This window comes from Polypterus senegalus, chromosome 5, assembly GCF_016835505.1.
Source record: "Polypterus senegalus isolate Bchr_013 chromosome 5, ASM1683550v1, whole genome shotgun sequence".
Taxonomy (NCBI): Eukaryota; Metazoa; Chordata; class Cladistia; order Polypteriformes; family Polypteridae; genus Polypterus; species Polypterus senegalus.
Genome location: NC_053158.1, coordinates 94,264,130 through 94,285,006, shown reverse-complemented (window position 1 = coordinate 94,285,006; position 20,877 = coordinate 94,264,130).

Below are 20,877 nucleotides of genomic sequence, written 5' to 3'. Positions count from 1 at the left end.
TTTCCCCAGTATCCTGAAGTCAGCCCTCACGCTGTTGTGCTGTCTCTGAAGTTCTTGAAGCTCGAGCTCTCTCTCGCATCATCGCAAGCCAGCTACTCCACTCCTTGGGAGCTTCTTGTCTTCACAGTTCTTTCATCTTTTTAGCCTTAGATTGCACTTTCAAGAACACACACACACACACACATATATATATATATATATCCATCCATTGTCTAACCCGCTTAATCCGAACACAGGGTCACGGGGGTCTGCTGGAGCCAATCCCAGCCAACACAGGGCAGGAACCAATCCTGGGTAGGGTGCCAACCCACCGCAGGACACACACACAAACACACCCACACACCAAGCACACACTAGGGCCAATTTAGAATCGCCAATCCACCTAACCAGCATGTCTTTGGACAGTGGGAGGAAACCGGAGTGCCCGGAGGAAACCCATGCAGACACGGGGAGAACATGCAAACTCCACGCAGGGAGGACCTGGGAAGCGAACCCAGGTCTCCTAACTGCGAGGCAGCAGCGCTACCACTGCGCCACCGTGCCACCCTTATATATATATATAGTGGAGGGCGGCTCAGCCGGGACGCCCATGAGGACCAGAGGAGGGTTTTTGCCTTCTCCAGACCACGAGGGGGCGACCGACCAGGTTGTGTTGGGGGCCAAGTGTAGAGGGCTTGGAAGCCCAACCTTGTAGGGGCCCGTGGCCACTGCCAGGGGGCGCCCCGATGCCTGAAGAACCCTGGACCTCAGCACTTCCACCTAACAAGGAAGTGCTGTGGTGAAGAAGACTGGGGACACCTGGAGGGCTTCCGGGTGCGCAGCCGGCACTTCTGCCACACGGGGGAGTGGCCGCAGAGGATTGCCGGGAAGCAACTGGAGCCCATCCTGCCTTGTATATAAGAGGCCACCTCCCTGCATTCAAGAGCAAGAGTCGGGTGGAAGAGGACGGAGCTCAGAGAGAGGAGTGGAGGCAGCCAGAAGAAAGGCACTGGGAAGAGAGGCCTGGACTTTGGGGGATCGGTGCTGGAGGCACTGGGTTGAGCACTGCACTTTATTGTAAATATTTTAGATAATTGTAAATAAATATGAGTGTGTTGGGTGCAAAACCATTGTCCGTCTGTCTGTGTCCAGGTCCCGTTCCACAATATATATTTATTTCTATATATACTAACTTTGTAAGACCATGCTGTTAAAAGCACAGGATCCTAGAAAGTATTGAAATCATCAGAACTACTCCGGGCATCTCTCTGCTAGGAGGATTATGTTGCCGACGTGCAGCTAAGCAACTGTCTTTCTTAGAAGGTTTCGTTTTGCTGGTGTGTTGGCCTTGCTTCCGTATCCTCTGAGCTGGAGCCCTCACCCTGACTCTACGTCTCATTTCCGGGCCGGACAGACACACACACTTCCATGCATAGACATTTATATATATATATATATATATATATATATATATATATATATATATATATATATATATATATATGGCTGTTCAATGGAGTGAAAAGTAACGCACGTGTGTGTGCCTGCTATCCTGCCGTGTCTACTCCCAGAATTACACCTCTTTCAATATTCAAATCAATACAAATAGCCCTTAAGCTCAGCGTTCCGTGAAAAAGCAATGGCAAAAGCACGGGGGGAGATAGAAGAAAAAACACTGAAAAATAGCATAAAACATCAGCAAATATAAATATCATGTACAACTATACAGTAAAAATGGTTCTGAGGTTTACAAGTAAACAAAACTGAAATGCAAAGGAAGATTAAGGTATTTTACCGTGTTAGCAATTATGGATGTAGTGAGAAGTCAAGCAAAATGACACCTTTTAATGACAAACTAAAAAGATTACAATATGCAAGCTTTTGAGGCAACTCAGGCCACTTCTTCAGGCAAGACGTCTCATTACAGGATGAGATTAATAAAATGACAAAGTTTAATGGTTATATAATTGTTCATTTAAATCTTATAAATGCTAAAATTACTTTTTGTCTTGTTATTCGCTGTTTCAAATGGGCATTTGGGAATTTTCAGGGTTAATTTTGCAACATGCCATTTATTCAATTAAAAGAGAAGGATGGGCAAAAAACAAGAGTGCAAATGTAACAGAGACAGATTAGCAGACTGGATATGTTTACAGCTAACTTAATTGAATTCCCTAAATAAAATACATCTGAGTCACTAGGAGGTTTTTAAATTGACAACTAAGTTAAAAGAGGAAAAGAGAAGCACACAAAACATTATGAATTTTGTTTCTTTTGGTGGAATACATATACTAAATTGTTAAGCTCCTAAATAAGATGTAAATACTTCTGTTAGAATGTCTGTACGTGAGGCTCATTAATAATTATGTTGACTAAATTGAATATTAGATCTGGGTTCAAATTTAGTCATTGTATTATTTGAGTAGCTTTACAAACATTCTCCTTATGTTCACATGAATTGTCTTCTATGCTGCTTTCTTTCTAAATCCCAAAGACATATAGATAAAGTTGACAAACAACTCCATATTACTGCAGCATTAATTTTTGTGTGCGTGTGTCTCCTTTTGGACTGGTGCCTGTTAGAATTTGAGACATTTTGGATTTAGCATCTCACCTTACTTTTTATGTTTAATGCACTGTACTTTGTTATATTTTCTTTCACAGTTTTTCTGACTTACTAAAACACTAAACCACATTCTCTGAACCAAAAGCTCAGTGGCCTGAACTCATTTATTGAATCAACAACAACAACAACAACATTTATTTATATAGCACATTTTCATACAAAAAGTAGCTGAAAGTGCTTTACATAATAAAGAATGGAAAAATAAAAGACAAAATAAGAAATTAAAATAAGACAACATAAGTTAACATAGAAAAAGAGTAAGGTCTGAGGGCCAGGGTGGGCAGAAAAAAAAAAAAACTCCAGACGGCTGGAGAGAAAAATAAAATCTGCAAGGATTCCAGGCCACGAGATCGCTCAGTCCCCTCTGGGCATTCTACCTAGCATAAATGAAATAGTCCTCTTTGTAGTTAGGGTTCTCACAGAGTCACTTGATGTTGATGGTCATACAGACTCATCCATCATCATTTACTCTTTTGACAATACCAAACACAATTTGCAGGTCTCATTGACACATTTTGCACTACATTGCACTTGTGATGCATAATGGTAACTCCACGTGGCAAAAGGTAAAAACAAATAAAGCACAGCTGTCATAAATTAAACAATATGACTCAAAATTGATAGCACTTGTTTCAAATGATGTGACACAATCGATATAAGCCAGTCCAGAGTGCACACCGGTTGTTGAAGGTTCATATCAACAATGGACAGAAACAATCAGAGATGCAAATGACGAGTGTGTGTAAGTGGTGGAGTACAAGGAGGAAGGGGGGCAAAGAGGAGGAAGAGGGGGCTGGAATAGCAAGACAAAGACTAGTCATTTCTGATGAAATTCAAACTACTATCATAGACCATGTTCTTTTCCGTGGAATGAGAATGGAGGAAGCAGGGTACATCCCAATATCAGCAGTTTCTCCATGTCCACCATAATCTGCAGATTCAGACAAGAGAACAGGTATAGTATAACTGTTGTTTTGCCTTTGAAAATTTGCAGTGCTACTGTATACAGATGTTTCAGTAGACTGGGAGGAAATTCCATCACTGCTTATAGCATACTGTGTGAATATTTTTGTAACTGCATTTTCACTTTTTGTAGAATTGCAAGACTGCCACAGGAGGGTGGAAGGACAGCTATGTTCAATCAGCAGCAAGAGGTCATTATAGTTGACATGGTCCGTCAAAACAATACCATTAGACTGAGAAATACAGCAACAAGTTATTGAAGACAACACAGACTTTGAAGGAATCAACAATTCAGCTTTGAGCTCAACTCAGAAACGGTCAAAGAGTTGCGATTTCAGTATGTGCAAATAAGTGTACATTCAGACCTATTTACAGTAGTCCAGATTGTTTACAGTATAATATTACTGTATTCATACTACAGTCAATGACATCACAGCTCAATGACATCACAGTATGTACAATATATACAAATCAAGAGTGCATATGGTGTACTCTACAGTAAAGGTCTGTTTTTCTGTAGCACTTACTTTGTACAAAATATATCAATTTCTACATATAGAGAATGTATGAATTTGATTCCATGGACAGACCCCATGAATACATTTTGTGTGGATGAAGCAGGGTTCAGTCTCACAAAGAGGAGAAAGAGAGGTGTGGTGTAGCGAGTCCACAGCTACTGGTAGATACAGTAGTGTGGCCGGAGTAGTTCCCGGGTGATTCGTGATGCGAACGGTCCTCGCTTAAGTGCACAGGTGAGGAGTTGTCTGCATCCATAATTGTTGCCGGGAGCTGCTGATTGCCACACCTGATCCACGTCCCCGGATCATATAATAGAAGCGCGTGGCGGATGAGAGGGGAAGAAGAAAGAAAAAAAAAGAACGAGAGGTTGATGGAGAAGAAGAAAGCAGCGAGAGAGAGAAAGCGAGCACTGTTTAGATGCAGCTGGGAGAGGCGAGCCCAAGTGGGGTGTTTGGTCGGCACCCGAGGTCTGACGGTAGTGGTCGCTCCTGCTGAGCCCTTGTTTGGAGCAGGAGTGACCGGGAGAAGGTTGGCTCGCCACAACGAAGGCAGCGGGAGTCAGGGACTTGGGAAGTGGAAGAACCAGCGTGATCCAGTTTTTCACATAAAGGCGCTCTATAGCTCGAATGTTATTAATTTGGATCACATAAAGACGCGCTATAGCTCGAATGTTATTTATTTGGCACGGACATGCTCAAAAAATACACGTGTAATACCACAAAAAGTGCATGCAGACACTTCATTTCGCTAGCATTGGTAAGAGAATGTATCGTGATACACTGCAGAGCTATAGCGCGTCTTTATGTGAAAACAGCAGTGTCAGATGGGGAGGGGGTGCATAGGGAAGGATCCTGAACACGACTGAGAGAATGAAAAGTGAAAAAAAAAAACCAAAGCTAACCTTTACAAATATCATAAATTACACTGGCTGTTACAGGCTGAAATCAAATGTATGTTTTTATTCTAAAATAGTAAGAATAAGAGCAGTTTACTTCAAAAAACAGAGTCGTGAGGGATCAAACTCGTGACCTTTCGATTACCAGTCAACAGCTTTACGCCACCGAGTCAGGTAAATGAATATTTGTCAGTATGGCCTGCTAAGGCGGCTTTTTTTTCTGCAGTTACACTTTAGAATAAAAGCGCATTTGTTCTTTTATATTTGTACCTTTTGTGAAAGTGTTTCTTTGATATTTGGACTTCAGGCTTCATACATTATATAGTTTATGCCTACATTTTTTCATTTACTACTAGAATACGAAAAAATTCTGTTTTAAAATTGTGTTTACACAGATTACTGTAGAAACGGAACACACATGAAATGTGTGTGTTCCAAACAACGATCTATTATTTCCACTCTAAAACTCCACTTCACTCCCAGAAAATCAATCAAGGCATGAGGTGGAAGAAGTTTGTGCACGTTCTAAGTCGTTGGGGGGATGGAATAACCGGCTGCTTGCAGCTTGAGTTTATCAGCACATTTAGATGACAAAAGAGGCCAGTGGAGAGCTGAGAACGCTTTTACTGTAAGAAGCAATTTAAGGTGGGACGGATCTACGAGTTTTTTCGTAGGCTCTGGTAATTCTAGTGTTAAAGGATTTTTTCTAGTGTGTTTTTAACCTCCACAATTCACCGATTTCTATGGATTATTAATTTATTAACTTTGATGCAATGCACTTTAATCTAGACACTTTGTTTTTGGTTTGTTGATTTTACATAAAAGCACTTTTGCACTTTTTGCACTATCCCCTTGCTTCATTGTTGTGCCTCACTGTCCAGCTCATCGATAACATTACCGATGGTGTCGGGTTCAGAGCTCCTAGAAGCAAGATGGGAGCATGGAGCGGAACCCGCATTGTCACAAGAGGCTGGAACATAGTTGGACAGCAGACATTGTTTAAGTCCCTGGATAGCGTGGTGGCAATGTGACACTATGTGCTGCCATAAGCAACTGTGGGTTTCTACACCATCATATAATACCCAGCATCTTCTTACATTTATTGCTGGTCCTTGAGATGTCTTGTTTGGACTGGAGCAGAAGAATGGTATAACATCAACAAGCAATTTATCAATGTGTACCTGCCACCGTACTCCCCTTTCCTTAACCCGATACAGGTGTTTTTCTCTTCATTGCAGTGGAAGGTATATGACAGACAATCCTACACCAGAGTAAATGTCAAGGGTGGATTTGGCACACAAGAGGGTTCTTCCCCATTGCCTGGCAAAGGAGAAGTTGATGAATTGCTGTGGCCTAACCCAGCCCAAAGATGTGAGGAAGCCCAATGACCAATGATGTTTACAGTCCTTTGATTTTGTACCATTTACAGTGCATTACAGGTTGGACTGTGGTGTACTTCTTATTTATAGTATGGAAAATTCTAGTACTTTATTTTACTTTATGCAGAGTAAATGCTGAATTCACTGAGTTATGAAATCCTTTTTGTTTTTTTTTGGAGATGCAAAATGCATTTAACATTTTTCCTGGAGCTATATGCCCTGAATACTGTATTTTCAAATTTTTGCTGTAGTGTGTAATGACTGTTCAGTAGTGTTTATGTACCGACTGGCTTGAAGCATGATCTGAAAGCAGTGTTTGCTTTTGAGCAAACATAATATCGTTTTGAGAAGATTGTTTGATTTTGCAAGACAAGTCAAAGGTTTTGTAAGTGTATCTTGAATTCTAGGGTTTTGAAAAAGGATAGGAGATTTTAGGAAATGTAATGTGTACAGCACTGCAGAAGAACATAAGTTTAACAAATGAGAGGTGACCATTAAGCCTGATTAGTAAACTAAAATCTTAGATGTCCCAATATTTCATCCAGACACTTAAAAGCTACCATTTTTTTGCATCAACTACCTGACTAAATAATTTGTTCCAGGTTCCCATGTCTCTTTGTATCAAGTAGTTCTTCCTGTCTCCAGTCTTAAATGCAATTAACCTTTATTTCCATCAGTGTTCTGGAATACATCTTTTAGTATAAATTCTACTGGGTCAACATTCTTCTGCCTTTCTGAATTTTAAAGACCTGGACTGAATCATCAGGTACTTCTCCCAACTAAACTGACATCTGACATATGCTTATATTTTATATAAAGTCTTTCCTTTCTTTAAGTATAACTTGTAAAATCCCATCAGGTCTAGGGATTATATTACTTATCAGCTTGTCAAGGGCCTAAACCACATCAGATTTTTACATTATAAAATCTGTGAATTCTAATTTTCTTCTTCCTTCTGTGTCAAACCCTTCTGTTTATTTATTTCTTCTTTTACAAATATTTAATATTTTAGATTCTTTTGCTGTTTGCTTCTCATTTATAGTGGTTTATTGTTGTATGTACCTGAGGTTTCTTTTCAGTCTTACTTTTTTATGGTTTCCTCAATTATTCAAGTCAACCATTTCTTTACTCTTTTTGCTTTATTTGTTTTTGTAATAAACTTATTTTGAGCATATTGATATTATCTCTGGTGCATTTTGCAGGTGTGTATTGTAGTGCTCCAAGCAACTATGCAGAAGTGGGAAACACAATCACACACCCTACCTGTAGTAGTCATACTTAATTGTGATTTGGCTGAATGAGTGAACACAGAAGAAGATCCTGCTCCTCAGAAAAATAGCTTGTGAAAAGGTAAGTTTGAAAGTTTGATTGTTTTAAAATTAAGTCATTTTTAAGATTGTTTATATCAAAAAGGTGGGAGCCTGATCTGAGTAAGAGTAATGCTAAAAATCAAGTGAATGACCCACTATTTTTATTTTGTTAATAATTATGTACAGTTCACTTTTCCATGATAAGTAGCATGGTTCTAACATTTTTGATACCGCTGTGGCAAGCATATATCCCCAATTCCATTCATATTATCCTTTCTGTTGCATATGATTTTTTTACATGTAGGAATACTGCTATGTTACCCTTTGATATAGTATTACCTATATAACATTTTGTTTGTAATCTGGTTGTTGAAATCAGTTATGCACTGATTTATACAGTATACTCACATTCATGCATTTTATGTGGGCATAGGCATATATTTGCTTTATTGAATTTCACAGTCCATGGAAAAAGGTGGCAAAGAAAACAACAAATAGTAGGTAAATTAATACAAATTTGAGTTGACTTAGTGTACTTTATTTGCAAAATAAAATAAATAATATCATGACAAATGTAACAATAAATAAATATACAGTAAGTCCATTCATCCATTTTTTTAACCTGCTTATTCAGGCAGGGTCATGGGGCAACTGTGGCCAACCCTAGCAATCTTCAGGGGCAATGCTGGAAAAACACCTGGGCAGGGCACCAGTCTATCACAGGCTGAAGACACACACTTGGACCAATTTGACAACAACAATTCACCTAAACTTGAGACTGTGGGAGGAAACCTGAGCAATCAGAATAAATCAAGGGGAGAACATGCAAACTCCTCATTGTCAGTACCCAGTTTGTGAACACTAGTCTGCTTATTGCAAGGCAGCATCTCTGCCATTGTGTCATCAGGCCTCCCTTAAATATAACAATATAACATAATAATATTAGGGGGCTTTGCCCCCCTGCTTGCTTCGCTGAAGGACCCAAGGCACGCTACGCCCCAGCCACTTCGCATCTCTGCAGCTTGCGTTGTGAAGAGGGGGGCTGAATGCACGCTAAGGAGATGCGGTTGCTCCTCAAAAACCCCCTCTTAAACGGTGATACAATGGGAATACTGTATATACATTTTTTTTACCTCCTCTTTGCTCAGTCAGCTCCTGCCTTATTGCTGCTGCCATGCTGCGTGATCTGCCTGTGAGGCAGTACTTCAAACATATAAAAGTCTATACAGCAGCTGTCCTTTTGTCTCACTGCCTTGTCTTGCAGGACGTTAAAGTGTCTCCAAGAAAATCACGTCTCCTCTCCTTCCAAGCCTTCCAAGATTTTTTTTATAATAGAGATAAATATTTCCAACCATCTATCCATTATCCAAACCGCTATATCCTAACTACAGGGTCACAGGGGTCTGCTGGAGCCAATTCCAGCCAACACAGGGCACAAGGCAGGAAACTAACCCTGGGCAGGGTGCCAGTCCACCACAGGAGAAATATGTTAACTACTTAATTGTATTTTCACTTTGTACAAAGTATATCACTTTTAAAAAATAAATAATAATATATTTAAATAAAGTGTGTGATGTCCCCTACCAATAAAACCCTGGTACAACCTTGAACCATGGGAAACTAGTAGCTCATGACCAGTGACCAGTAGTGGATACAACTGAGGCACAGACTAATGCAAAAAACATTGTCTTTTATTTACAGTGAAAAAAAAACCTAACAATAATACCAACAATCAGTGTTGTGTCATCAATGAATTAGCACAGTCCAGATGACCCACTAAAACAGATATCTCGAGACAATACAAAAAAAAATGTTTCTCCAAAATAAAAAAAGAATCAGCATAAGACTGACCAATACAACCTACTAAACAGTTCTAGGGATTTGGCTTTGTTTCCCTGCTCCCTTTACTTCAGATGCACGCTGTCTCTCCCAATTGGTCAGTAAAAGACAAACTCTTAGGTGATCACTGCTTTTTACAGCAACATCCCATTACAATCCTCCAATCAGGAAGCACAACACAATGTTGAATTCGCCACATTCCCTCTTCCTGACTGGAAATTAGCACCCACACTTATGCCTGCACTTATGTGCTTTCGCTCAAACATTTGCATGCATGCCCGCAATCTACAGTCTGTCAGTTTCTTTGACACTCCATCCAGTTGCTCTCAGGCCCTTTCTTTCATAGCTTTTGTTCACATACACATGTTCTCCTATGCAGCTTTAAGTACATGTCAGAATAGTGGCTTGATGGCTCATACTGTACGTATAACTGATGAGCCAATAAGTAGTGACAAATCCTATTACAAAGTTCTTTGCAATTAAAAAAAAAATTAAAAACCACAGATATCTGAAAATGCATTTTTCTTGAATTTGTTTCTTTTAAACCCATCATTTGGTCTAGTTCACACTCCACTGATAATGATGCAGAAAATTATATCTCTCTATTATAATAAAAAAAACTTGGGTCGAGATATGATCTTCTCGGAAGACACTTTGACGTCCCACGAGAGAAAGCAGTAAGACAAAAGGACAGTGGCTGTATAGGCTTTTAAATAATCGATGAGCAGCATGACAAGCAGAACATGCACCTCGGCAGCAGCAAGCCAACAGCTGATCCATCCGCATCTCCTTAGAGTGCGTTCAGCTCCCCCACCCCTTCACAATGCGAGGGGCAGAGATGCAAAGTGGCTGGCGCAGGGAAAGGGGTGGACGAGCGAAGCAAAGGCAGCTGCTATACAGGCTTTTAAATGATCGACACGCAGCGCAACAAGCTGAACACGCAGCTCGGTGTGTTCAGCCCCCTCTTTATAACATAAGCGGCAGAGGCGCAATGTGGGCCCCGGGGGGGCTGGGGTTTGTGGGCGAGCGAAGCAAGCAGGGGCGTTGCCCCCTAGTAAATCAAAGAAAAAAGGTGGCGACATTGTAAGATAGGGTTTTCCTATATATTTAAGCAATTTCTGAAATTATTCATACTAATGCTAATATGCAATAATAACAATAATTATAGTAAAGCAAAATAGACATAATATACATAACATTAAATTTGCAGTTCAAGAAATGCTATAGTTTTTAAGTGTATGCTGACCAGTTCAGGGATTAGGCAGAAAACCAGCCTTCTGGTGCAGTTAAATATAGTCAGGATTCCTAGCAGGCATGCAATTAATCATTGTAAAACTGCTTATAATGGCAATACACTTTGCTCGTAAAGTAAAGGAAGATATTAAAAGAAAAATACATGTACTATAAACAGGTTCAACCCAATGTTGAAATAGTTAGTTAGCCACGCTTCTATCATCTTTGACGTGACATCCCCATGTGTTTTAAAGCTTCCTCCACAAGGTGATAAAGGAAGCAAGAGACAGAGGAGTAAGAGGAAGTGGGTCAGGGTACAGAATGTCGGAATACAGACAGAAAATGAGATTAAAATGAGACTAAAACATTTACATTTGCACTTATTTGCTTGGCAGACACTTTTATCCAAAGCGATTTACAAAAGAGGTAGACATAATCAAGTAAGTGCAGTAGAACAGGTAACAAAAGTTGATTGCCACAAGTGAAAAGATATAACAACTAATAAATTTACATTAATAGGTTATAATCGATAAAGCAATAACACTTAATCTAACAACAAACCAACGGTATTAAATATCACAGACCAAGTTTTTTCCAAACAATTAGACAGATAGTCACAGAATATATGGGTTTTCAATTTCTTCCTGAATACAATGAGGGGTCAGCAGTACAGATGGAGGTGGGTAGCTCATTCCACCAAGAAGGTGCTACAAAGGAAAAGAGTCTGGATTGAGACTTGATAACATGTAGAGGCGGCATCATCAGATGCTGTTCATTGGCAGACTGGAGTGGGTGAGAAGGAGTATAGTGCTTTACCAGTGTCTCTATATATTCAGGTGCTGACGTATTGACTACTCTGTAGGCAAGAATCAGGAATTTGAACTTAATGCATGCTGGTACAGACAGCCAATGTAGCAACATAAAGAGGAAAGTGACATGTGCCTGTCTCGGCTTGTTTAATATACGATGGGCCGCTTCATTCTGGACCATCTGTAGTGGCTTGATAGCACATGCGGGCACAACTACCAGAAGCGAGAAGACACGACAAAACCAAAGCCTGAATCAGAGGTTGTGCTGCATACTCTGTCAGATGAAGTCTGGTCTAGCAGCATGAACCTGCATGAACAAGAGACAGTAGAAATGTGGTCTAGAAAATACAGCTGCTCATCAATTACCACTCCTAGTTTGCGTACTGAATTGGCAGGTGTTAGCGACATTGAGCCAAGCTGTACAGAGATGGGGAGTTGAGCAGATTTGCTGGCTGGGATCACAAGAAGCTCTGTTTTTGCCAAGCTGAGTTGTAGATGGTGGTCCTTCATCCAGGTTTAGATATCAGTAAGACATGCGGAGACTTTAGCTGATACCGTATTGTCCTCTGGAGGGAACAACAGGTACAGCTGAGTATCATCCACAAAGCTGATAAGAGAAACTGTTGGATTGGATGAGGGAGACCAGTAAGGTGGTATACAGAGAGAAAAGCAGAGGAACCAGCACCGATCCTTGAGGGAAACCTTTACATGCTTGGTGCACTCTTGACATCTCTCCTTGCCAGGACACACTGTAGGATCTGCCCAAGAAGTAGGACTCAAACCATCCGAGTGCAGTCCTAATGATGCCAAGGTCAGAGAGGGTGGCAAGAAGTATGTCATGGTTGACCGTGTCAATGACAGAGGAGAAATCTAGCAGAATTGGGACCGATGACATGTTAGTAGCTCTAGCAAGTCGTAGCTGGTCAACCACTGTCAGTAGAGCCATCTCAGTTGAGCGGTTCCTCTTGAAGACGGACTGGTTGGTATCAAGAGATCCATTCTGTACAAGGAAGGAAGAGACCTGGTCAGAAAATGCAGTGTCAAGTGTTTTGGAAAAAAAAAGGAGATAGTCAGGCCTGTAATTGTTAACTTTGAATGGATCAAGTATTGTTTTTTTTAGAAGTTATCAAACCATGTTTGAAAATGTAAGGAAATGTACCTGAGCTGAGACAGGTGGTAATGATGTGTGTAATTGTAAGAATGAGTGAGGGGGAGATAGCTTGAAGGAAACGTGAGGGGATAAGGTCAAGTGCACAGGTAATAGTGTGATTGGAGAGGAGGTTAGAAACATCAGTGACAGAAAGTGGAAAGAATGTGGATATTTTTGGGTGATGCTTGGAAGGAGGCATAATGGGTGAACAAGGTGAGGGTGAGAATTGACTGATGATAGTAGCAACCCTTTCTTGAAACAAGGTGGCAAAGTCATCAGCAGATAAGGAGGTTGGGGGAGGATGATGGTAAAAGTGGAGGAGGTGGAAAAAGTAAAACTTCAAACTTGCACCTGAAGAAAATTATAAAACAAGGGTCTTCACTGTAAAGAGAGCCTCTATTACACACATAATAGGGCTTGTGTGGGTCATCAGATATAAGGGCATCACTGGTAAGCTAAAATAAGAGCAGCTGATTTGTTTTTATCAAGCATGCAGTCTCACCAAATGGTGGCTACTTTGTTCCCAGTTCCAAGCAACCCTGCAATATCCCTCTGAAGAGCACCTGTTCACTTACTCTTCAACTAACTGTATCTCACTTACAAATCCTTACTTTATTTATACCCTCGAATGACTGTTTTTCTGTTCTGTCTCTTGTGTATAAAGCCACTGTTTTTGACTAATCATCCTTATACCTTGTCTGCTCATTTAGACAGTCTCCAAATTAAGTGGTAACTGTCTTATCTCAATTTGCCTCAGCAGCTGACCTATTCAGAACCTAAGTAGTAGTTGTTTTGTTGCTACTTTTTCTGCTAGTATTCTGTTTGATTGTTGTGCAAAGCCAGTCCAATCTCAGAAGAGTTTCTTTTAGTCCATTCTGATGTCAAGCCTCTGGAAAAGCAAATTCTATCGTTTTGTAATGTTTCTTATACTCAGATTTGATCCTATCACTTTCACTGACTTAATTCTGACTTTTTTTAGAGTTAGCTGACTCCATTCATTGCTTTCCTTGAATCAGAATTCTACCAGGTCCCAATTAGGTTAATTTTTTAAAGGATCTCCTACTTATTCCTTATCTGTTTTGTATAGTGTTTAAATACTGAATCTAGCCACACCATCAGGATCCATTAAGTATAAACCAAAATGCAGTGTTGGGAACATGCCTTTTCTTCAGTTCACCTTCGGTAAATCTCAACATCCAATGACTCCTTTTGGTCTGGAAATGGATGGATGATTTAGATAATATTGTTTGAGCATGTGTGTCATTGCAATCTTTTATCCCTATGCTTTAAAAGTAGAAAATAGCTGACAGTTTAGTCAACAATTTAAATTAGTCAGTTTTAGAAACAATAACCACAAAACAAAAAAAAGCCTTATTTATAACTACATGGGCCAAAGAATAACAATGTAATTAGGGATGATCACAAGCGGAGCTTCTACTACTTCCATCTTTTTGTAATAAAAATACTAGCTAGATCAGCTTTTAGCACAACAGGAAGCAACCCTGAACAGAGTGTTCATCTACTGTATGTTAACACCCAGATATACTCAGATAACAAGGCAACCTAACCTAATGAATTTCTTTTAGATATGGGGAGAATATTGAGTCTCCAGACAGATACTGCCCAAGCCATTAATTGAACCCATGCTGCAGGAGCCATCGGATAGCAGCACTAATCACTGCATCACCATGTTGTTTAATAATATTAAGAAGTATTATGAATAATGATAATCCAACTGTCCATTCATATTTGTTCAATTAATGGTGCCTGTAGAAGGATAAACCCAAACAGAAGGATTAAACACCAAGCTTCTTTTGATAAATTTTTTTAGATGCAGTTCAAAGATCAGTTTCATTTAGTCTGTATTACAATAGATCTGATAAGTTTTTCAAAAGTAAATAAATTATTAGTTGCTTGATGTATAAAGAAACCTTCAGAAATATACTATAGATCTCATATAAGACTAATATACCTATCATGTTTGAATGCTACAGTATTACATAAAATAAACATTCCAAATAATATTTAAACAAAACAATTTTAACAAAAATAGAAAATGACTAAATGCCCAAGAAATATAATAATGAAACAATATAAAGGAAAATATACTTAAAACAGGGAACAATTCCTGGCTTAGGACTCTTAGGACACTCTTAGTACTGACACCTTATTAATAAACTACCTGTGTTACTCAGCTTTGCCCAGGAAATTGTCTAAGTAAATGACCCTCCAGTATAGTGCCATTGGTTAAACCGATTTATCAGAAGCACTATATAACTAAATACTTTTCTGTATACAATGTTTGTATTTTTTATCCAGGGACAAATATTATTAGTTCATCTGTGCTGCTTACTGTTTAACATGCTACATACAGTCCTTAGATCTCATATAAGACTAATATACCTGTCATGTTTGAATGTTGTGTTAATGTGAAGGAGATTGCAGCAGAATGTGGAGGAGATTGCAGCAGAACTTTATATTAAAGAACATCCCCAACAGTGGTGTTTGGTAATATTAAAAAGGTGATTTAAATTGAATTCATTCAAAGTTAGAAACTGCTAAAAATCTAACTTTTCAATAGCATCAAAGGCTAAAATTAGTACTGCTTTTGTATACAGTGGGTTTGAATACATTTCTACCAACAAAATCAAAATAGCAGTTACTGATTAGTTTTTTTTAACTCAAAAGCAATTTCCTGTGTTCTTCTTATTAAATTCTAAAAAAACAGCATTTTCAATAGCTATAGAAAAAAATCATACTTCAATCTGTTCTGATGTGACTTGGCTCCATCGGTTAACTTGTGGTGCTTTTCTTTTCCTCTTTTATTTCCTCTTTGTTTTTTAACTTCAAAAAGTACTTAATGCAAGTTGTGCACTAATAAAAAATGTTGTGCAATCAGTTTATCTCCAATTTATTGTCAAATATGGAGGAAATAGAAAAATAAGTACATCACATTGTCTCTGTTCGGCTGCCCAAAAATAGCACGTCTTTATTTGAAAACAGCAGTGTCAGATCAGGGCGAGTGTGAACATGAATGATAGAATAAAACTGAATAAAACACAATTAAAAAGAAACTCTAACCTTTACAAGTACCATAAATTTACACCGGCTGTTACAGACTTCAATCAAATTTATGTTTTTATTCTATAATATTAGGAATAAGAGCAGCTCACTACTCAAAATGGAGGAATCCGGGATTGAACCACAAACGTCTTGGTCGTATTAAAGGTATGTCAATGTCGCACCCTAATGCAAGTTCTTTTTCTGCAGTTATATTCTTGAATAAAAGCACACTTGTTTAGTTATACTTGTACCTTTTATGAAAGTGTTTATTTGAAATTTGGACTTCATGCTTATTTACCCTATATTGACCCTGGCAACTTGCACACATGGAAACAGACTTGAGCTGAGAGAACATTTTGCCCTTTCTACATTAATGGGAGGATGGTATAGCAGGGTGCTTGCTGCTTTTGCTGATCGACACATTTACAACACAAAAGATGCTGATGGAGTGGTGCGAAGTGATTTAAGGTGGGCCGGGATTACGAGTTTTTTTGTAGGCTTTGCTATAATTCTAGTGTTAAGGGTTCGGCAACACTGTATACACCGTTTTTGGTAACACATTTCTCAGAAAATGCAAAATGCCTAAACACAATCCAAGATGAGACAAAAAGACGTACTTGAAGACGGTGCTTCTCAACCACTGGGTGTTACAAGTACTACATTGCTCTGACACACCCCTGGTTCACGGAAGCAATCAGCAGCACTGCGTGATGTTTTTCCCCATTCCTCAGTCTTCTAATTACGCCTGGAAACCACCTTACTCTTCAAATGCTGTCTGTGGTGTATCAAGGAACTTAAAAAGGTTAAACTAGTTGAGGTAAAAAGACTCAGAAAAACCGCTCTTAGATAAACTTTGTAATCCAACAAGACAATTAACCTGTTATTCCAAATCATCTGAAGCAGTGCATTAGCTAATGGAAATTGTAGTCCCCATTTTGGCATTTGCACAAGTTTGCAGATAAGATGAAAGCGGTTATATATATTAAATGCCCTTTTACTGCATCAGTTGTAAAAAATTGAATCTGGCAAGCGTCTTCTCTGAGCTTTGCTGAACTGTTCTCTTTCACTTCAATTCTGTAGCTGACCTTTATTTGCATAAACTGGCCTACCCCTTTTTTTTGTGCAATTGCTGTCAGTGCTGTGGCAAAATGGGGAATGTCATGCGTTAGAATGTCCCACGCTCTAGAACATTATTAACAAACGTCAACAAATAAGAGACATGTGTCAGCTAATTTTCTTTTTTCTGCAGTGTCACCAAATTTCAATAAAATGGGTCTGAGCTTTTTTGAAATTTTGGGGTATTTAGTTTTTCTACTGTTGGGGGGTTACCCCTAAATATTGATATATTGAAATGTCATTTCTTAGTGGATGCCTACTGCCCTTGATGTACAATTCTGCCAAATTTCAGCTTTTTAGCTATACATGAAATAGTGTTTTTGATGACGAGTGAGTGAATAAACTTTGCATTTTATAGATAGATAGATAGATAGATAGATAGATAGATAGATAGATAGATAGATAGATAGATAGATAGATATCTGAAAGTGAGAAAGTAAGAAGACTGAGAAAGGACAGAACATCATTTGATCCATCAGGTTCATTTGGTTAATAGCCAAGCTGCCTCAATATTTTATGAAGATTTATGTGAATGTAATAGTTTCTGCTTCAACTACTCATTACTGTCATACTCTCATTTTTTGAGATTTTAGATGTTACCAGCTAGCATTTTGTGTTTTGGAATTATTTTTAGTGCTTTATTGATGGCATTACAAAGAAAATTTGTGTTTAGTTTATTTATAGGGGACCGACATCTTGGTGTTTATTTGACATGTCTGCTGCCATCTTCTTGTTAATAGTGACACCTCATTTCATCAAAGTGACTGACAGTGGTTCTATTTAAAATATTACCATGCAACTTCAGGATTCACATCTTGAAAGCTGTGATTCAGAATATTTAGTCTTTTTAGGAACTTTTTTTTTGCGTATCGGTTTTCATCAGCATGGTAGTTTTTCGTTTACTGATCTCAGCTTGATAAAATTACAGATCTTCTAGTTTGTTTCAGAGATACTTAGTCTTCATTTCCTAGTCCATCCAAAATTGACTTGCCTATTTCATCTGCAATTACAAGTATTTTTTTCATCTTTCAGTGTTTTTTTTTTAAGTGTTTCCTGGATCCTGCATTGAATGCACTTCTTGATATCTACTCCTGTTCTCCAAGGCATCTCAAAGGATGGATCTAAGTTATCAATGAAAATTTGGAAATGCTTAAGCCTGACTGTTCATGACCAAAATGGTTTGATTCCCTTGAGATGCAGTCTCACTAATGCACCACAAAACCTAATGTAATGTTAGATTATTTATGCTTAACAGTGTTTACAATATTCCACAACATTGTGTACGCCATCATTTCTTTTGTACATTGTCTGGAGGATGAAATGAATGTGTCAATGTAAAACCTAAGTAATTTCTAAAAAGCTGATTTCAACAGGGCACTGTTTTATAACCATATGTGCTACCCATCTAAGAAAGGCTAAAATCTAAGTAATTAACATATACCTCAGTGTACTCAGTGTTAAAGTTAGCAGTGTATCATCTGTTGGAATGATTTTTGTAATGCATATAGTTATAAAGTGCATTGCATTTCTCATTCCAACAGATGGAACATCACAAACATTAGCACTGCTTTTACGAATCCCATACCAAATAGCATATAATACACGCATGGCCCTGGATAGACACGCATACACACATACAAAGACCTTGTCCTTTTATTAAGAAAGATTCATATTTCTTTTGAATAAATGTAGAGATTTGACTTACATTTTGAAGTGTTTGCCAAATTTTGAAAAAATATTCAGGTATTTTTGAATTGTTTTGGATTCCTTCCCAATGTACTAATCTGCAGTTTTGGAAAAATATGCAAATTTTACAATTATTAATAAGGATATCAGAAACAATTTCATTAATAAGAATTAAAAAGTGCAACTATCCTATCACAGTTTCCTATACACTGATAACCTTATGCAATCACATCTGTACTATGTTCAAATAACTCCATAACTAGCAATAATAAATAACTCTGCATAAACCTTTATACTTAATAACTATTTTGTTGAGTTTCCACATTGTTACCATTATTGTATACAGTATTTGGCTGACATCTTTATCCAAGTACTGCATGATATGTTAACACTGTTTAGAAGTATTTTTACAGCTGAAGCACAAGTAAGTTAAGGGACTTGCTCAGAGTGAGGCAGAGTTGGGAACTGAACTGTCAGCCTTGTGGTTTAAGGTCCAGTGCCTTAGCTATCATACACAGTTAGAAACATGAATATCAGTTTTCTAGAAAATATTTTGATGGCAGAAATATTTAAAAGAAGAAAATAATGAAACCTATTAAGGTACATTTTGTTTCAACTAAATTACCAAAGGCATAGAAAATTCAAGGAAGACAGATAAAGTCTCAATTACTATTACATTATTTTATCATTGTTCCAGTTTCTGTCTAATATATTACAATACACTGAAAGTGTTATAACAAATGTGTCAGCCATTTTGGAAAGAAATACATTTTTTTTCTTATATTTTTTTAATATTTACAGCACTCATTATCTTCTAGGCTATGGGTCATATTTCCACTAGTATATATTATTGCTAAACCATGATTAGAAGCACTTTGCATAAGTAATACTTGTCCTGAAGATTGTTGTTGTGTTCTGAAAATGCAGCTCACGTTTTTGTTATGTCGTTTTGCTTTAAAGGCAAGATAAATCAGTCAGCCATAACGTATAATTCATATTCATTCTAAATGGGCTTAGCTAACCATACTGTACTTTACATTGCCATTTGTTATATTTACTACCATTAGCAGATTTAACTGCATTAGACGTATACAGTGTTCTGAGCCTATCTAATGGGATGTGGGCCACATAAAAATAAATTAAATATTTTAATTGAAGTATTATGCAGCCCCGTAACTCTGAACTGGATAAATGGGTTAGAAAATGAATGAAGGAAAACATATATGTTGCTCTGGGAAAATAATAAATGTAATATGAATGAAAGGAGAAAAATGAATAATATACACATTCTCATTATATACTAATGCTTACAGCTTGTAGTTTTTTCTGTTTAAGCCATTCTACACTGGCCTAAAAAAATGAAGATGTGTTGTTGTGCATTACTTTTTATGTAGTCTACTGGGCATCACAAACTAAAAGGTCATCCCAAATCAAAAATGATCTTTTCTGAAAATTCCTCATTTACCACCTGGCAGTCTTTTCAGATAACCCTTTTTTATGTAAAAGGACAGTCAAGTTTTACATAAGCATTTCAATATTGTTAAACTATGTTGCACTTCTAGGTACTGTTGGTAATTATATAATTAGAAATGCGGTGTGGTAATTACAGTTGTGGTGGATATAATAAAAATTTTAAATTAAACTTTGCAGTGAAATTGCATATCTCTAGGATGCCAAAAGTAATCTATTTACCAATAATGTTACCTTTAATTCAATGCATTTACTAAATATAAATAAAGCTTGAAAATATTACAGTAAAAATTTGTCATTTTAAAAGTGTATTTTTCTGAAGAAACCCATTTTTTTCTGCTTTCCATTCACACGTTGCAAAAATCTTTTATTTAGCTTTGATCTTTTCTGAAATCCATATCTCTTAATCGCCTTCCTTTGATTTTATGGTTTTAATTTCCTTGCTGTATGGACTTAATAGATTTGCTTCAAGCTCTGTGTAATTTTTTCTATCTTCATTATAATTCATAATTGCCAACCAATTAAATTTCATGGTTTCCTCACACTATAAATATTACAGTTTGTTGCTTGGTAATCAAGGAATCTGGCAGAATGTTAACACCCTCATTCTCTGGAGATTTGAAAGCACTGCATATAGTAGCTCCATTATACTACAAGATCTTAGATTTGTGTTTCCCCGAAGAGCTACAAATTTCAGCCTTTTAAAGTCTTATTTATAATGATCTTTTTTGACCTTGGTCTTCTCCATGACATTAAAAGGCCAATCAGGATAATGTGAGTACCAAGGAAAATCAATCTTCATTTCCTCTCTACATTCATCAATATTCAGTCTTTAACATT